Source organism: Kogia breviceps, chromosome 17 (genome assembly GCF_026419965.1).
Source record: "Kogia breviceps isolate mKogBre1 chromosome 17, mKogBre1 haplotype 1, whole genome shotgun sequence".
NCBI classification, from domain to species: domain Eukaryota; kingdom Metazoa; phylum Chordata; class Mammalia; order Artiodactyla; family Physeteridae; genus Kogia; species Kogia breviceps.
This window is the reverse complement of record NC_081326.1, coordinates 58,229,445-58,245,373: the sequence shown is the minus strand read 5'-3', so window position 1 is coordinate 58,245,373 and position 15,929 is coordinate 58,229,445. Positions and strand designations below refer to the sequence as shown.

Genomic DNA, 15,929 nt, shown 5'->3' with positions numbered 1-15,929 from the left:
TGCCAGGTGCTTTGGAAGCAATGGTGAATAAAGCAGACAAGGCTTAAGGCTTATGTCCTCCTGGACCCACACAGTGGGGGTGGGGGTTATCAAAAATAATTAACCAGGTGGCGCAGTGGTTGAGAATCTGCCTGCCGATGCAGGGGACACGGGTTCGTGCCCCGGTCCGGGAAGATCCCACATGCCGTTGAGCAGCTGGGTCCGTGAGCCATGGCCACTGAGCCTGCGCGTCCGGAGCCTGTGCTCTGCAATGGGAGACGCCACAACAGTGAGAGGCCCATGTACCTCAAATTAAAAAAATAAAAATAAAAATAAAAATAAAAATAATAAAAATAATTAACCAGGGACTTCCCTGGTGGCGCAGTGGTTAAGAATCCACCTGCCAGTGCAGGGGACACGGGTTCGAGCCCTGGTCTGGGAAGATCCCACATGCCGCAGAGCAACTAAGCCCGTGCGCCACAACAACTGAGCCTGCGAGCCACAACTACTGAGCCTGTGAGCCACAACTACTGAGCCCATGTGCCTAGAGCCCATGCTCCACAACAAGAGAAGCCACCACAATGGGAAGCCCGCTCACCACAACGAAGAGTAGCCCCCACTTGCTGCAACTAGAGAAAGCCCATGCACAGCAACGAAGACCCAGTGCAGCCAAAAATAAAAATAAATAAATAAGTAAAATAAATAAATTCATAAAAAAGAAATAATAATTAACCAAGTGAAGGGGTGTGGTGGTCCACAAACTGCCTCCCTCCCCAAAGACATCCATGTCAAATCCCTGGTGTCTGTGAATGTGACTTTATTTGGATAAAAAGGGTCTTTGCGGATGTGATTAGGCCAAGGATCTTGAAATGAAGAGACAACACTGGGTTATCTGGGTGGGCCCTGAATGGACACTGCCAACAGTTTGGGCATCTGGCCTCTAGAACTGTGAGAACACATTTCTATTGTTTTCAGCCAGCAAGTTTGTGATAATTTTTTATATTAGTCACAGGAAACAAACACAAGGGGACATTTAAACAAGGGGCTCTAATCTAGACCAGGGGATCTGGGAAATGGCTGTGCATAGACCTTGGTTTCCCCCTCCCGCCATGATTTCCTGCCTTCTGTCTCCTATAGCACTTTAGGATATTGTCTCGTTTTCTAGACTCTACATCCTTTCCTCTCTGTTTGGCCCACTCTCACCTTTCCCCTGTCTGGGAAGTTGGAGACGAATTCTTATAGGTCTGATTTGGACCTTCCTTGCTATAGATTCTTTGAGGTCTATACTCCACATTTCTAGAAGTACACCACTGACCTCCATCAGCCTGGGTATTGATCATTACAGAGGGAAGGCACACTTTGCCAGCAGGCACTACTTCCTAACATAGGACACTGTGATATGTCGTATAAAGGGCACAGGTGAGCATCACATTTTTGTTTTCTATTTTTTGGCCGTACCGCACAGCATGAAGGATCCTAATTCCCCAACCAGGATTGAACCCGTGCTCCCTACAGTGGAAGCACAATGTCCCAACCACTGGACCTCCAGGGAAGTCCAAGTTCTACATTTTTATTCAGCTTCTGATACCAATCGATTGTTTTTGATCTTTGGTGAGATATTTAGGTTATTTATGCTTCAGTTTCCTTATGTGTGAAATGAGGGTTTGGGATGAGTTTAACCCTAAAGTTCTCTTCTGGCTTTAAAAATAATCTTCATTCCATAGTCAAATGTTTTTAACTTTTGTGGAAAAAAATTTTATGCAAATTGACTTGGGATCCTATATAACTAATTCTGTAGATAAGAAGTTCTGAAAGCACATTATCTAAAAGGAAGAGGATTTGCAACTCTTAGGTACTGTGTGTCTGTTTGTTTTGCCCAGCCCAGGTAATTCCCCATATCAGATGTACAGGTAATCACAGGTCTTGAGCATGCTCCCAAAACATACAACTCAAGTCAGTCTTTGGGGATTCGTTTTTTAAAAATGCCATGAGTTTCATAGTGTCATGTCTATAGGTAAGCTTAAACAAATAGTATAAGGTAATTTATTCAACCAGAAGAGGTTCCCCATCATCCTTCCTTAATAAGATTGGCAATATTCAGGTGCTGGTTGCCTGTGATAGATTATTCATCATTCTAACAAATCTCTGGATCTGTGCTCTAGGCAGACCAAGTTGAAACATGCCTGTTCTTCCCTCACTCTCTTCTCTCTCTGTCTCTCCCCTACAAGCTATGTGACACTGGATAATATTAGTCACTTATATACATCAATAGGTATATTCATCAAACAGCCCACTTCTTTGCCTGGAACTGCAGGAATCAGAAATGTACAAGACAGGAGTGGTCCATGCCATCAAAGAACTTACCTGTGCAAAGGTAGCCAAGGATTCATGTCAGCAGTAAGGGGCAATATAGGAGTGACTGAATTTGTTGTAGAAACAGAGAACAGGAAGCAAACACTCTGGTCTGGAATCCAGCCCATGGATGTAAGCTATGCAACTTACCATAGGGACCCTAGTGGCTAACACAGTTTATCCAATAAAGCAAGGACTCAGTAGATATGAATTGAATGGTTAAATGTATGGTCTTTAGTGGGCAGGGATGGTCAGGAGAAGGTTTCTAGAAGAGAAACTTGAGTTAGCATTTAAAGGATTGAGAGGCATTAGATGATATAAGGCAAGAGGAAACTTCTAGAGGAATATAAGCAAAGTTGCTGAAATAGACTCTGCATAGAGATAAAAGTAGGATTTAGATGCAAAATTAATTCTGAGGTTGATTCTTAAAAGGTTAATGTCATTTCAGGTCATGGATTATCCATTGTTGAATAGTCAGAGTCTGCTTCTAGCATTTGTTAATTTTGGCAGTGGGCACAAGAGGTTCTAGGACCTGGAAGAGATGCATCGCCTCCCTCTGTGGCTGACCTGCAAAAAACTTTCCTAATTGGGTGCCAACATTTTCATGTGTTTCTAAAACTTTCAAATATGTAGTGAGAATCGTTAGTTGGGGGTACCAGATTAGTGTGGCTATCAGCTCCTTAGCCTAATGAGGTATTGTTTCATGGTAAGAGGAGCTGGAGTTGTCATCCTATGGCTTACACCATTGAGAATTGTCCCAGGGAGAGGCTATTTTCCAGAATTTTCTAGAAACTGTCATAAAGGATGACCAGGACCATGTTCAGGACCATGACTCTTCCTAGCCCTCCTTTATTCTGCTCCTTGGGCTTGGTTCTCTACATCTGAATGTCCAAATCTGGTCTTTATTTCTTGCTCACATCCTTAATAGTTTTCATGGGGTCAGGTAGCTTAGCAAAGATAAATTAACTATGAAGATGCTCCATTTACGATCCATATGGTTTCTATTACTCACTGAATCAGAACTAACGTTCTTACTCTTTACATCAAAACTATCACCAGGGCTTCCCTGGTGGCGCAGTGGTTGAGAATCCGCCTGCCGATGCAGCGGACACGGGTTCGTGCCCTGGTCCGGGAAGATCCCACATGCCGTGGAGCAACTAAGTCCGTGAGCCATGGCCGCCAGGCCTGCGCGTCCGGAGCCTGTGCTCCGCAACGGGAGAGGCCACAACAGTGAGAGGCCTGCATACTGCAAAAAAAAAAAAAAAAAAAAACCTATCACCAGACCTTTTTTTTTTCCCTTAGATTCCATATATATGTGTTAGCATACAGTATTTGTTTTTCTCTTTCTCACTTACTTCACTCTGTGTGACAGACTCTAGGTCCATCCACCTCACTACAAATAACTCAGTTTTGTTTCTTTTTATGGCTGAGTAATATTCCATTGTATATATGTGCCACATCTTCTTTATCCATTCATCTGTTGATGATACTTAGGTTGCTTCCATGTACTGGCTATTGTAAATAGAGCTGCAATGAACATTTTGGTACATAACTCTTTTTGAATTATGGTTTAGTGGTAAGATGGGAATAAAGACACAGACCTACTAGAGGATATGGGGAGGGGGAAGGGTAAGCTGTGACAAAGTGAGAGAGTGGCATGGACATATATACACTACCAAACGTAAAATAGATAGCTAGTGGGAGGTAGCCGCATAGCACAGGGAGATCAGCTCGGTGGTTTGTGACCACCTAGAGGGGTGGGATAGGGAGGGTGGGAGGGAGGGAGACACAAGACGGAAGAGATATGGGGACATATGTATATGTATAACTGATTCACTTTGTTATAAAGCAGAAACTAACACACCATTGTAAAGCAATTATACTCCAATAAAGATGTTAAAAAAACCCAAAAAACTATCGCCAGAGTTCTTTGGACCTCATTCCTGTCCCGTTAACCTACATCTCAGTTTCTGCACTTGTATTTTTGCATAATGAAAAGTTAAATATCACAGTGTCTATAGGGACGCAGTTTGGTATGTAGAACATTGACTTCAAAGCTGAAGACCTTTGTTTGAGACTAGATTCTGTCACAAATGAGCTATCTGGCCCTCCCTTGTCTAAGCTTCATTTTTCACCACGGTAAAATAGGAACAATAATACTTAACCTGCTATCCTCACAGGATTATGGAGAAAGATCTAATGGGATCATGTATGTGACAGGCTTTGTAAAATGTAAGGTACATAAAGATGTAGAGAAGTTGTTTTCAGTTTTGAGTCTTCTCTCAGCATATGGTGGTCTCAAATTACTAATTATTTCTATTCCATTATACAGATAACTACCGAAATCTTAAGACTTCCATAAAACCTGAGTCAGGTAAGTGTTGATGACGTCTCTTGAATTTCACAATCTCAGAATTTGCTTCTATAGCTTCTTATCTTTTAGGCCGGTCTCTAAATGTCCTCTTGCCCCTGTGACTAAGTATAGTCAAGAGCGCTCAATTATATCTGTTGTTAATGTATGAATGACTCAATGTCTATTAGTTAAAATAGTCTAGGCTATGCTTCAATAACAGATAAGCTCTGAAACCTCAGTCAGTTAGCCCAGTAAAACTTTATTTCTCACTCATGTTAAATCGGATACAGATCAGTGAGGCAGGGGGAGGCCTCCAGTGACTCAGAGGGTCAGAGTTTTTCTGTATTGGATCAAGACATGGTTTCCAAGATTGCGTCAGAGAAGGAAAAGAAAGACGGAGAAAGCTCAGAGGATTTAACTGCCCTGGCCTAGGCATGACAGGTGTCATTTCCACTCGTAGCCTATTGGCCAGAACTAATCATAGAGACCAACCAAACTGCAAAAGAGGCTACAGAATTCAGGGGAGCAAATTCTAAGTGCCAAAATATTTGCTGAGTGCTAACTTCTCTGCAAAACAATGCCCTCCATCTCAACAGAGTCTTTCCCGTTACATTCCAGATACTGTTCTGGGCACAAGGAAACAGCAGTACGTAAGACAAATTCCCTGATTTCGGAGGGTAGGTTGAGGTGAAAGAGTGAAAACATTCTGGCTGCACTCTCATTTGACAGTATCACATGCACTGATACTATCTATTCTTCCACTTCAGTTATTGTTTATTCTTCTACTTCACTTGTGCTATTTTCAAGGGTGTCCAGGTTTTTGAAAGAATAGAACCAGGGCCATTCTGATAGCTCTGTGCTCTTCCCTAGGGAAATGAGACTTGCTTCTCTTGCTTCTGCTGGTCATGAGGTTCAAAAGCCCCTGTGGTTTCAGCTGGGTGGAGGGAAGGGGGAAGGAAAGCTTGGAAGCAGCGCCTTCCAGCTGGACTTGTTTAGATTGGCACAGTCTCTGTAAGCAGCCGTGACTCCAGAGCTTCTGGAAAATGTGCTTATCGCCCTAGAGGGTTGAGAAGGAAGGGGAAGGTCCCAGCTGATAGAGCCTGAAAGAGAGCTAATGGAAACGGGCTTCAGCCTTTCCGTGGGTAAGCAGGCGGAAGATATGGGGTCCAGCTTCAGGGAATGAGCAAGCCATGATATTATTTTCACTAAGGAAGACTATTGTTAGTTTTCATTGGATGAATGGGAGAGATATGCAGTTATGTTTCCTTCTCTGCTAGTTTCTCGTGACGGTCCTTTCCTTCTATCACTGGAGTTCCCTTCAGCTTAAAGGAATAATTTTTTTCTTATCTGCCAAAACCCTGACAGCAATCTCTGGGCTGACTTCACCCAACATGACTTGTTCCTCTAATGCAGACTAGCATTTGTTGATTCTCTGCACTGCACTACTAACACTAAATATTGTTAGCATCCCTGTCTACCACCTCTATCTCCAGTTTACAACTTCTGTCACATGGGCAGAAAGCTAAGAACTACATTCCCCAGTCTCTCCTTGTTGTTATGTCTAGTTGCAATGTAGGATCCGTCAATGAGATGTACTCTCGTGAGATTAGAAAGTGGAAGGGAGAAGTATCATCCTCTTCAGGGCTGGCATTGGCTGATGCACACGATCATCAAATGAGAGTTCGTGCAGTGACCAGGGAAGCTGGTCTGGGAATGAGATTTGAGGCTGTGGAGCAGCCGTGATGGTGAAATTGCCCTCCTGCAGTTTCCTGAACTGGAGGTGGCAGCTGCAGGAGAAGCCTTGAAGCCTAGGGGTGGCCCCTGTTTTCAGTTCCTGCTGTCCTTCCTGCAATTTTGTACCCACTAATTTCCCTACTTTAAGTCCTATCCTGCTTGAAATACCTAGGGTGGTTTCTATTTCCTGTGCTTATTTCCTGACCTACGAGGTACTGCTATACACCATCTCACTTGGATATTCACTGACTATAGCTGGCCTAAGTCACTCATTTGCTGTTGGGTAGTCAGGAAACACCTTCTAAGATCCATGTTCTTATCGCCACTCCATGCTGCCTCCTTCCTTATCATTCAAGGCTCGGTTTTCACCTCCATTCTCACCCTGTCTCTGATTCCTCCATTCCGAGGTGTCTGTCCCATACCTCTTCTTGTTGATTCATTTTGCCTAATGTTGATACTTAACTTTCCTCTCTAATCTTCATTCCACAAAAAGAAAAAAAAATTAGCTCTAAGGGCACGAGAAATGCTTTCTACTACTTCTACAACTACCCCTCATGTGTATTGTTTTTTTTTAACTTAAAAAAAATATATAGGGCTTTCCTGGTGGCGCAGTGGTTGAGAGTCTGCCTGCCGATGCAGGGGACACGGGTTCGTGTCCCGGTCCGGGAAGATCCCACATGCCGCAGAGCGTCTGGGCCCGTGAGCCATGGCCGCTGAGTCTGTGCGTCTGGAGCCTGTGCTCCGCAGTGGGAGGGGCCACAGCGGCGGGAGGCTCGTGTACTGGAAAAAAAAAAAAAATTATAGAACTATAGTCGATTTATTATGTTGTGTTAATTTCTGCTGTACAGAAAAATGTCATACATATATATACATTCTTTTTCATATTCTTCTCCATTATGGTTTATCACAGGATATTGAACATAGTTCCCTGTGCTATACAGTAGGACCTTGTTGTTTATCCATTTTCTATATAGTAGTTTGCATCTGCTAATCCCAAACTCCCACTCCAGCCCTCCTCCACTTCCCCTCTCCCTTCGAAACAGGTCTGTTCTCTATGTCTGTGAGTCTGTTTCTGTTTCATAAGTAAGTTCATTTGTGTCAAATTTTAGATTCCACATTTAAGTGATATCATATGGTATTTGTCTTTGTCTTTCTGACTTACTTCACTCAGTATGATAATCTCTAGTTCCATATATGTTGCTGCAAATGGCATTATTTCATTCTTTTTTATGGTTGAGTAATATTCCACTGAATATATGTACCACTCTTCTTTACTCATCTGTCATTGGGCATTTAGGTTGTTTCCATGTCTTGGCTATTGTAAATAGTGCTGCAGTGAACACTGGGGTGCATGTATCTTTTCGAATTACAGTTTTGTCCAGATATACTCCCAGAGGTGGGATTGCTGGATCATATGGCATCTCTATTTTTAGTTTTTTTGAGGAACCTCCATACTGTTCTCCATAGTGGCTCTACCTATTTACATTCCCACTAACAGTGTAGGGGGTTCCCTTTTCTCCACACTCTCTCCAGCATTTGTTGTTTGTAGACTTTTTAATGATGGCCATTCTGACCAGTGTGAAGTGGTACCTCATTATAGTTTTGATTCCCTCATGGGTATTCTTAATATTTGTTGGATGGCACTGGGCTAGCTTGTAGAGCGTAAGAACACAGCACAGAAGGAAAACTTCTGTTCTTCCATTTAAGCTGATACTTCTCCTACCATCTGCATAACCCAATGTCTATAGGGCAATGACGGGCACCACTGGGAGATGCGGGTGCACATTCTGGTGGAGGAAGAACCCTTATTACCAAAGAAATGGAGGAGAAGAGGAGGCAGAAAGAAACTGTCTAGGAATTTGTTCAGACAGGAAGCCCTGGGTTTTCTTCTTTGCTGACTGATCACACTTTTACTTTACATTTCACATCTCCTCAAGTCTCCTGCCATTATTTCACAGCAGGCCTCAAAGTGACTCCCTCTCCCCCAATTTGCCCAGCTGCAGATGGGCTAGGGGAGCCAGGTCCAGGAGCAAAGACATCAGCTGTGCATACCACCAGGTTTTCTCAAAGGGAAACCTCAAATTAATTTTCAAAGATTAAAGGAAACTTGCCAGTCTGGAAGCTGCTGGAAAAATCCAACACATACTTGATTTCTTTCCAATCTAAGGGGAGAGCCTAAAGGATGGAGAAGCTATATCTCATTGGATCGAGAACACCAGGGAAATCAGAACTCAGGGGTGAGCATCTGGATTTGCAACTGAAAAAAGTTCTCTCAGTAGTAAAGTTCGGTCTTCCTCTTAAATTTCACCTTGTGACTTTCCCATTAGATCCGTTCCATAGTTTTGGTACTGGTTCCGGCCCTTCAGTTCCTGAGAGCTGATGTGAGCATCAACAGAGAAGCCAGCTGCAGACTGAAAGGACCAGGCAGGTGAACAAAGTGGAGGTGGGGAGGGAAAGGGAGGAGGAGGGTGTCGTGTGGCAGGAGAGGGAGGAGTGAGGGTCCCGGGAACACATGGAGGAAGAAAGCAGATACAAAGAACCTTTCTGCAATGGAAAGAAAGATCCTTGTCCAAGCTCCTTCAAGGCCCAACCTGAGAAACTCTTACAATATTCACTGTTTAGATCTCTTACTTTGTACTGACCAACTGGCAAGTCCTTAGGGCTTGTTTGTAGTTTGTTCCTGTGTATACTTGATTTCACAATTAGACTGCCAGCTCCTGCAATCACTTCGCCAGTCGTTTCTGTGTGGTCTCTGGACCAGCAGCACCGTCACTGGGGCACTTGTTGGAAATGCAGGGTCTCGGGTCCCACTCTAACCATGCTGAATCAGAATCTGCATTTTAACAAGATCTCCATATGATTCGTGTGTCCAGTCAAGATTGAGAGGCAGGGCCGTGCGACTCCAGAAGTTAACGAGGAAATGAGAGCGCACAGTGAGTGAGGGACTGAGCTCTCAGTGAGGTTGGTATAATGGCGTGTGCTCCATACCTTGAGACACTGATGGAGGTTAAGCAATAAAGAAGCTGGTAGTGGGCTGTCACAAACCAGGAAAACCTGGTTATACTCTAAGCCAGTGGGTTTCAGTTGAGTGTGTATCAGAATCACTTGGAAAGCTTGTTAAACCATAGATTGCTGGATCCACCCCCTTCCAGAGTTTCTGATTCAACAGGTCTAGGGTGGGCCTGGGAATCTGCACATTCCTAGGTGACGCTGATGGTACAGATCCAGGGACCACACTTTGAGAACCACGTCCCTAAGCAATAAAGATATTCAGATAAAATAATCACCCTTCTACAAATTATTTGGGATCATTATGATCTCAAATCCCACACTGAGTTTGCAGTGGGGGACCAGACCACTTTACAATTACTTCCAGAAAGAGGCCCTCGTGGGAAAGCACTGATGCACTTTGACCAGCTGTGTTGGGTTGCGAGCCAATTACGAGGAAAGCTAGAATGGTCCTGCTTTCCCAGCCATGTTATCCAGCAAACCCAAAGACAGTGCGTTAGTAAAGAAAATTGTACAGATGAGACCCGGAAGCTGCCACTTCATTGGGGAAGGTTTTGTCTTTTCATTACAAGAGAAAGCTAACATTTCCCATCTCTCCCTTCTCCAGAAGTAGGCAAGCATAAAACCAAACTCAATTTCTTACAATTTAGTAACCTCAGTACCAACCAATTATATTCTGGGACATGAGAAACAGCTGTTGTAACATTAGAGCTCCAACAGTTTCATCTCAGCTATTTAAAGGGATAAAAGAGCCAATATTTTCATTCCCTTATGATATTATCAAGACATGATAAACAACCAGGACTGTATTATTAATTACATTAATTTGGAGAGGAGAGAGACCACTTTAATTGCTCCAAGCTGGAGAATAATTTTTTATGGGCAGGCATTCATTCCATAAATTCACATTAGAAAGGGTACTTTGTCTTTCTCTATCAGCAGCACAATTTCTGGAGGCAAAAAGCAATGACCACCCCCTTTTTAGGTGGGTTTCAATAGGAAAAAACATTCTCACTGTTGCCATGTGTCATTCATTGAACCCTGACTTGTGGAGCTATTTGAAAGAAAGAAATACAGGGAAGGTATTTGTCATGAAATAATTTGTGATCTAAAAAGGGAAGTAGGACTGACGCAGCTAGATTTAAATACTTTCTCATATATGAAATGGATTTAGAGTGTGTTACCTCCCTCTCAGGGTCAAGAAGACCAAACGAATGATGTACATCACAATGCTTTGTAAACTATAACCTCATACAAAAGCAGCAAAGGAAAGGGAAATATCCTTTACTGAGTGCTTTCTACATGGGGCACTGAGCTAGGTGCTTGACTTCTGTGACCCTATTTTAATATTCATAAGAAATCTTAGAAAGAGAAGTAAGAACATAAAAAAGAGAGAATGTAATAAATAGGTGATGAAAATGCCAGTTTTGTCAAAGTGGAAATTATTCAGATAAAATTGTACAGTTCCAATTAATTAATGTAATGTATGCTATGCATGACAGGTAATCTCTCTCACCCCAAAATACATAATACATACTGACCTGATAGGTGGTCACATTATGGAATCACCCAAATGTTAACTATAGTCTTGGTAATGAAAATATGTCTAAGTAAATCTATCCACTACAGCTCCTAGGATTAAAAACTACATTTGGCTCCAATGGTTGTGATGGAAGGGGAGAGTTTAGGGTGGTTCCAGAAAGTAGCCCTGAAGAGCTGTTGAATGTAGCAAGTGTTGGACTAGCCATTTGTAATTTGGGGCTCAGAGGATGCCATCCAGGTTTCTAGAAGTACTTGTTCTAGAAACTCGCTATGAGCCCTGCTAACAGTATTGCATTTTGCCAGGTTCCCCTGCCGTTGCCTCAAGAGTAGGTGTGGAGCAGTTGTAGGAAATGGGTCTTCAATCCTGTTAAGGCTCTGGAAACTTTAGTTGAGGATAGGAGCAGTTCACACACAACTAATAATGTCACACTAAGGAAGAAGGTATTCAAAGAAATCGAAAGAACGCTCTAGAATTGTGCATTCCCCAGTTGCTGGACCCAGGGGCACTGCTATAAATGGGGAGCCTTCACCAGAGTATGAGAAACTCTGACTATTGCAAAGTTCTGAACCACAGGGTCCCTTTTTATGTAGAAATATCGTCATAAGTTAAATGTCCAATAAGGGATTGCTTATGCAAAATGTGGAACAACTATATAAGCAAAAAAAGAAAAAAATCATGCAGTACAGCTGTATAGGTCAATATGGAAAAATGTGTGAAGTACAGTGTAGGAGAGAATTTCAATTGCAAAATAGTATTGTTCAATATGATCTCACTTTTCTTTAAAAGTGTGTTAATATGAATGGAAAAATGTTGGAAGTGTATGTAAAGAAATTTTAACACTGGTGGTCACTTGATAATGGAATATCAGGTCATTTTCATCATCTCTTTGCTTATCTATACTTTCTGAATTTTCTACAATAATATATATCTTGCTTTATGATGTCCCAGAGAGACAATCATACGACTGTCATCCAAACTTGTTTGGGGTTTGTGGTTAACCCACTTTTTAAAAAAATTTATTTTTGAATTTTATTTTATTTTTTATACAGCAGGTTCTTATTAGTTATCCATTTTATACATATTAGTGTAGTGTCTACATGTCAATCCCAATCTCCCAATTCCTCCCACCCCCACCCCCACCCCACCACTTTCCCCCCTTGGCGTCCATTGACCCACTTTTAAAAGCTTAATTTTCATAAGCACATGAACAACTGCAAAATAAACTATCTATGGCCTATCCAATATCCCACCTTTCTTTCTTGTTAACACAGTCCAAATTTTGTTTGTCTATTGAGCAGGGACATGCTAGGAAAAGTAGGCTCAGCTCTGTTGGATTATTCTTTTTTTTTTTTTTTTTTTTTGCGGCACGCGGGCCTCCCGCCGCTGTGGCCCCTCCCACTGCGGAGCACAGGCTCCGGACGCGCAGGCGCAGCGGCCATGGCTCACGGGCCCAGCCGCTCCGCGGCACGTGGGATCCTCCCGGACCGGGGCACGGAGTCGTGTCCCCTGCATCGGCAGGCGGACTCTCAACGACTGCGCCACCAGGGAAGCACTGTTGGATTATTCTTAGTCTAAGCTGCTGTGATGGTTAATTTTGTGTCAGCTTGACTGGGCCATGGCATGCCCAGATATTTGGTTAAACTGGGTATGTCTATAAGGGTGTTTCTGAATAAGATTTAACACTTGAATCAGTTGATTTAGTAAAGCAGATTGTCCTCCTCAGTGTGGTTGGGCCTCATCTAATCCAATGATGGCCTGCCTAGATCAAAGAGGCAGAGTAAAAGAAAATTCTCTCTCTCTGCCTATTTTAGAACTGGGACATTGGTCTTCTGCCTTCAGACTTAGACTTGGACTCAGACTGGATCTTATACCATTGGCTCTCCTGGGTCTCCAGCTTGCTGACTGCAGAGTTTGGGACTTGTCAGCTTCCATGATCACGTGAGCCAATTCCTTATGATAAATCTCTTTATATATAAAATTTTTTTAAATATAATTATATACACATATATATTCTTTTTCTCTATTGACTCAATTTCTCTAGAGAACCCAGACTAACTCAGCCAACCATGGTCATTGTATTCTCTTTTGCTGGTGATTGGTAACATTGACCCACTTCTGGTCAATGAAATGTAAAGAGAATGTTGGGGAGGGGGTGTTCTGTGTAATTTTCCTCTTTAATAAGAAAGAGAGTGGCACAGACAGAAGCTGTTGTGGCTCCTCTTTCTTTCTGCTTTTGGTTGGGTTATGTGAGAACAAAATACCTAGAGCTGGTGTAGCCATACTGTGGCATTATTGCAGACTTTACCAACACATTAAAGATGGCAAAATGGGAAGCTGGAGAAACCCTGGATTCTTTTTTTTTTTTTTAATTGAGTTATAACTAACATACAGGATTCTATTAGTTTCAGGTGTACAACATAGTGACTTAATATTTTTATACATGATGAAATGATCACCACAATACTGACTATATTCCCTATGTGTACATTACATCCCCATGACTTATTTATTTTATTAACTGGAAGTTTGTACCTCTTAATCCCCTTCACCTCATTCATCTGTCCCCCAACCTCCCTCCCCTGTGGCAACTACCAGTTTGTTTTCTGTATCTGTGATTCTATTTCTGTTCTGTTTTGTTTGTTTGTTTTGTTTTTTACATTCCACATGTAAGTGAAATCATATGGTATTTACTTTTCTCTGACATTTTTCACTCAGCATAATACCCTACAGGTCCTCATGCATATATATATATATCTCACATACATATATATATATATATCTCACATCTTTATGCATTCATCTATCAATGCACAAGCATTTCTTCCATAACTTGGCTATTGTAAATAGTGCTGCAATTAGCATGGGGGTACATAAATCTTTCCAAATTAATGTTTTCATTTTCTTCAAATAAATACCCAAGAAGTGAAATTGCTGGGTCATATGTTAGTTCTATTTTCAGGTATTTGAGGAACCTCTATACTGTTTTCCATAGTGGCTGCACCACTTTACATTTCAACCAACGGTGCACAAGTGTTCCCTTTTCTCCACATCCTCACCAACACTTGTTGTTGCTTGTCTTTTTGATGATAGCTGTTCTGACAAGTGTGAGGTGATATTTCATTGTGGTTTTGATTTGTGTTTCCCTGATGATTAGTGGTGCTGAGCACCTTTTCTAGTGCTGTTGGTCATTTGTATGTCTTCTTGGGAAACTGTCTCCAGATCTTCCACCTATTTTTTACTCCAGTTGTTTGTTTTTGATATTGAGTTGTATGAGTTCTTAACATATTTTGGATATCAACACCTTATCAGATATGTCGTTTGCAAATATTTTCTCCCATTCAATACATTGCCTTTTCATTTTGTTGATAGTTTCCTTCACTGGGCAAAAGCTTTTTAGTCGGAAGTAGTCCTACTTATTTTTGCTTTTGTTGGCCTTGCCAGAGGAGACATATTCAAAAAAAATATTGTTAACACTGATGTCAAAGAGCATACTGCCTTTGTATTCTTCCAGGGGTTTTATGGTTTCACATCTTACCTTTAAGTCTTGAATCCATCTTGAAGTTATTTTTGTATTTGGTGTAAGAAAGTGGCCCAATATCATTTTTTTGCATGTAGCTGTCCAGTTTTCCCACCACAATTTATTGAAGGGACTATCTTTTCCCCATAGTATATTCTTGCCTCCTTTGTCATAAATTAACTGACCACAGGTGCATGGGTTTATTTCTGGGCTCTCTCTTCTGTTCCATTGAGCTGTGTGTCTGTTTTTGTGTCAGAGCTAAACTGTTTTGATTACTATAGCTTTATAGTATAGTTTCAAGTATGTGAGCATGACACCTCCAGTTTTTTTTTCTTCTTTCTCAAGATTGCATTGGCTATCTGGGGCCTTTTGTGGTTCTCTATAGATTTTAGGATTATTTGTTCTGCTTTTGTGAAAAAAATGCTATTGGTATTTTGATAGGAATTGCACTGAATATGTAGATGGCTTTGAGTAGTATGGATATTTTAACAATATTAATTCTTCCAACCCATGAGCATGATATATCTTTCCATATATTTGTGTCATCTTCAATTTCTTTCCTCAATGTCTTATAGTTTTCAGAGTACAGGTCTTTCACTGCCTTGGTTAAATTTATTCCTAGACATCTTATTCTTTTTGATAAAATTGTAAATGGGATTGTTGTCTTCATTTCTCTTTCTGATAGTTTGTAGTTAGCATACAGAAATGCAAAAGATTTCCATATATTTATTTTGTGTCCTGCAACTTTACTGAGTTAATTTATTAGTTTGTTTTTTGATGGAGTCTTGAGTTTTGTACATACATTTTTTATGTATCCTTTGTAGGTTTTTGGTTTTTGGTTACCTTGAGGTTCATATATATCAACTGTATATATAGTCTTTGATTTTAAGCTGGTATTTGCTTAAGTTTGAAGACATTCTAAAAGCATTATATTTTTGCTACCCCCCCCCCCACACACAACGTTTCATGTTTTGGATGTCACATTTTGTATTTTTAATTTTGTGTATCCCTTAATTACTTGTAGTTATAGTTGACTGTACTACTTTTGTCTTTTAACCTTCATACTAGGTTTTTAAGAAGCTGATCCACTACTTTCACTATATTTGCCTTTACCAGTGAGATTTTTCCCTTTTGTATATTTTCTTATTTCTAGTTGTGGCCTTTTCTTTTCTACTTAAAGAAGACTCTTTAACATTTCTTATAAGGCCAGTTTAGTGGTGATGAACTCCTTTAGTTTTTGCTTCTCTGGGAAACTCTTGATCTCTCTTTCAATTCTGAATGATAACCTTACCTGATAGAGGATTGTAGGTTATAAGTTTTTTCCTTTTAATACTTTAAATATATGCTGCCACTCCCTCTGGCCTGTAAAGTTTCTGCTGAAAAATCAGCTGAAACTCCTAGGGGGTTTCCTTTGTATATGATTAGTTGTTTTTCTCTCCCTT

General features: G+C 41.2%; 1 protein-coding gene across 3 annotated transcripts in view; it reads left to right on the top strand.

Annotated features, from left to right (window-relative positions):
- Positions 1–12,908, top strand: part of SAMD12 (sterile alpha motif domain containing 12) — a 460,454-nt gene extending 447,546 nt beyond the window's left edge. Inside the window, exons 6-8 of one of the 3 annotated variants that reach the window (XR_010837563.1) lie at positions 4,664–4,705; positions 8,746–8,846; positions 12,782–12,908. The gene's annotated coding sequence lies outside the window, so the exon portion shown is untranslated. Of the gene's footprint in view, positions 1–4,663; positions 4,706–8,745; positions 8,847–12,781 lie in introns of those variants that run through there. The other 2 variants (XR_010837564.1, XR_010837565.1) reach the window with 2 other exon arrangements.
- The last annotated feature ends 3,021 nt before the right edge of the window (positions 12,909–15,929 follow it).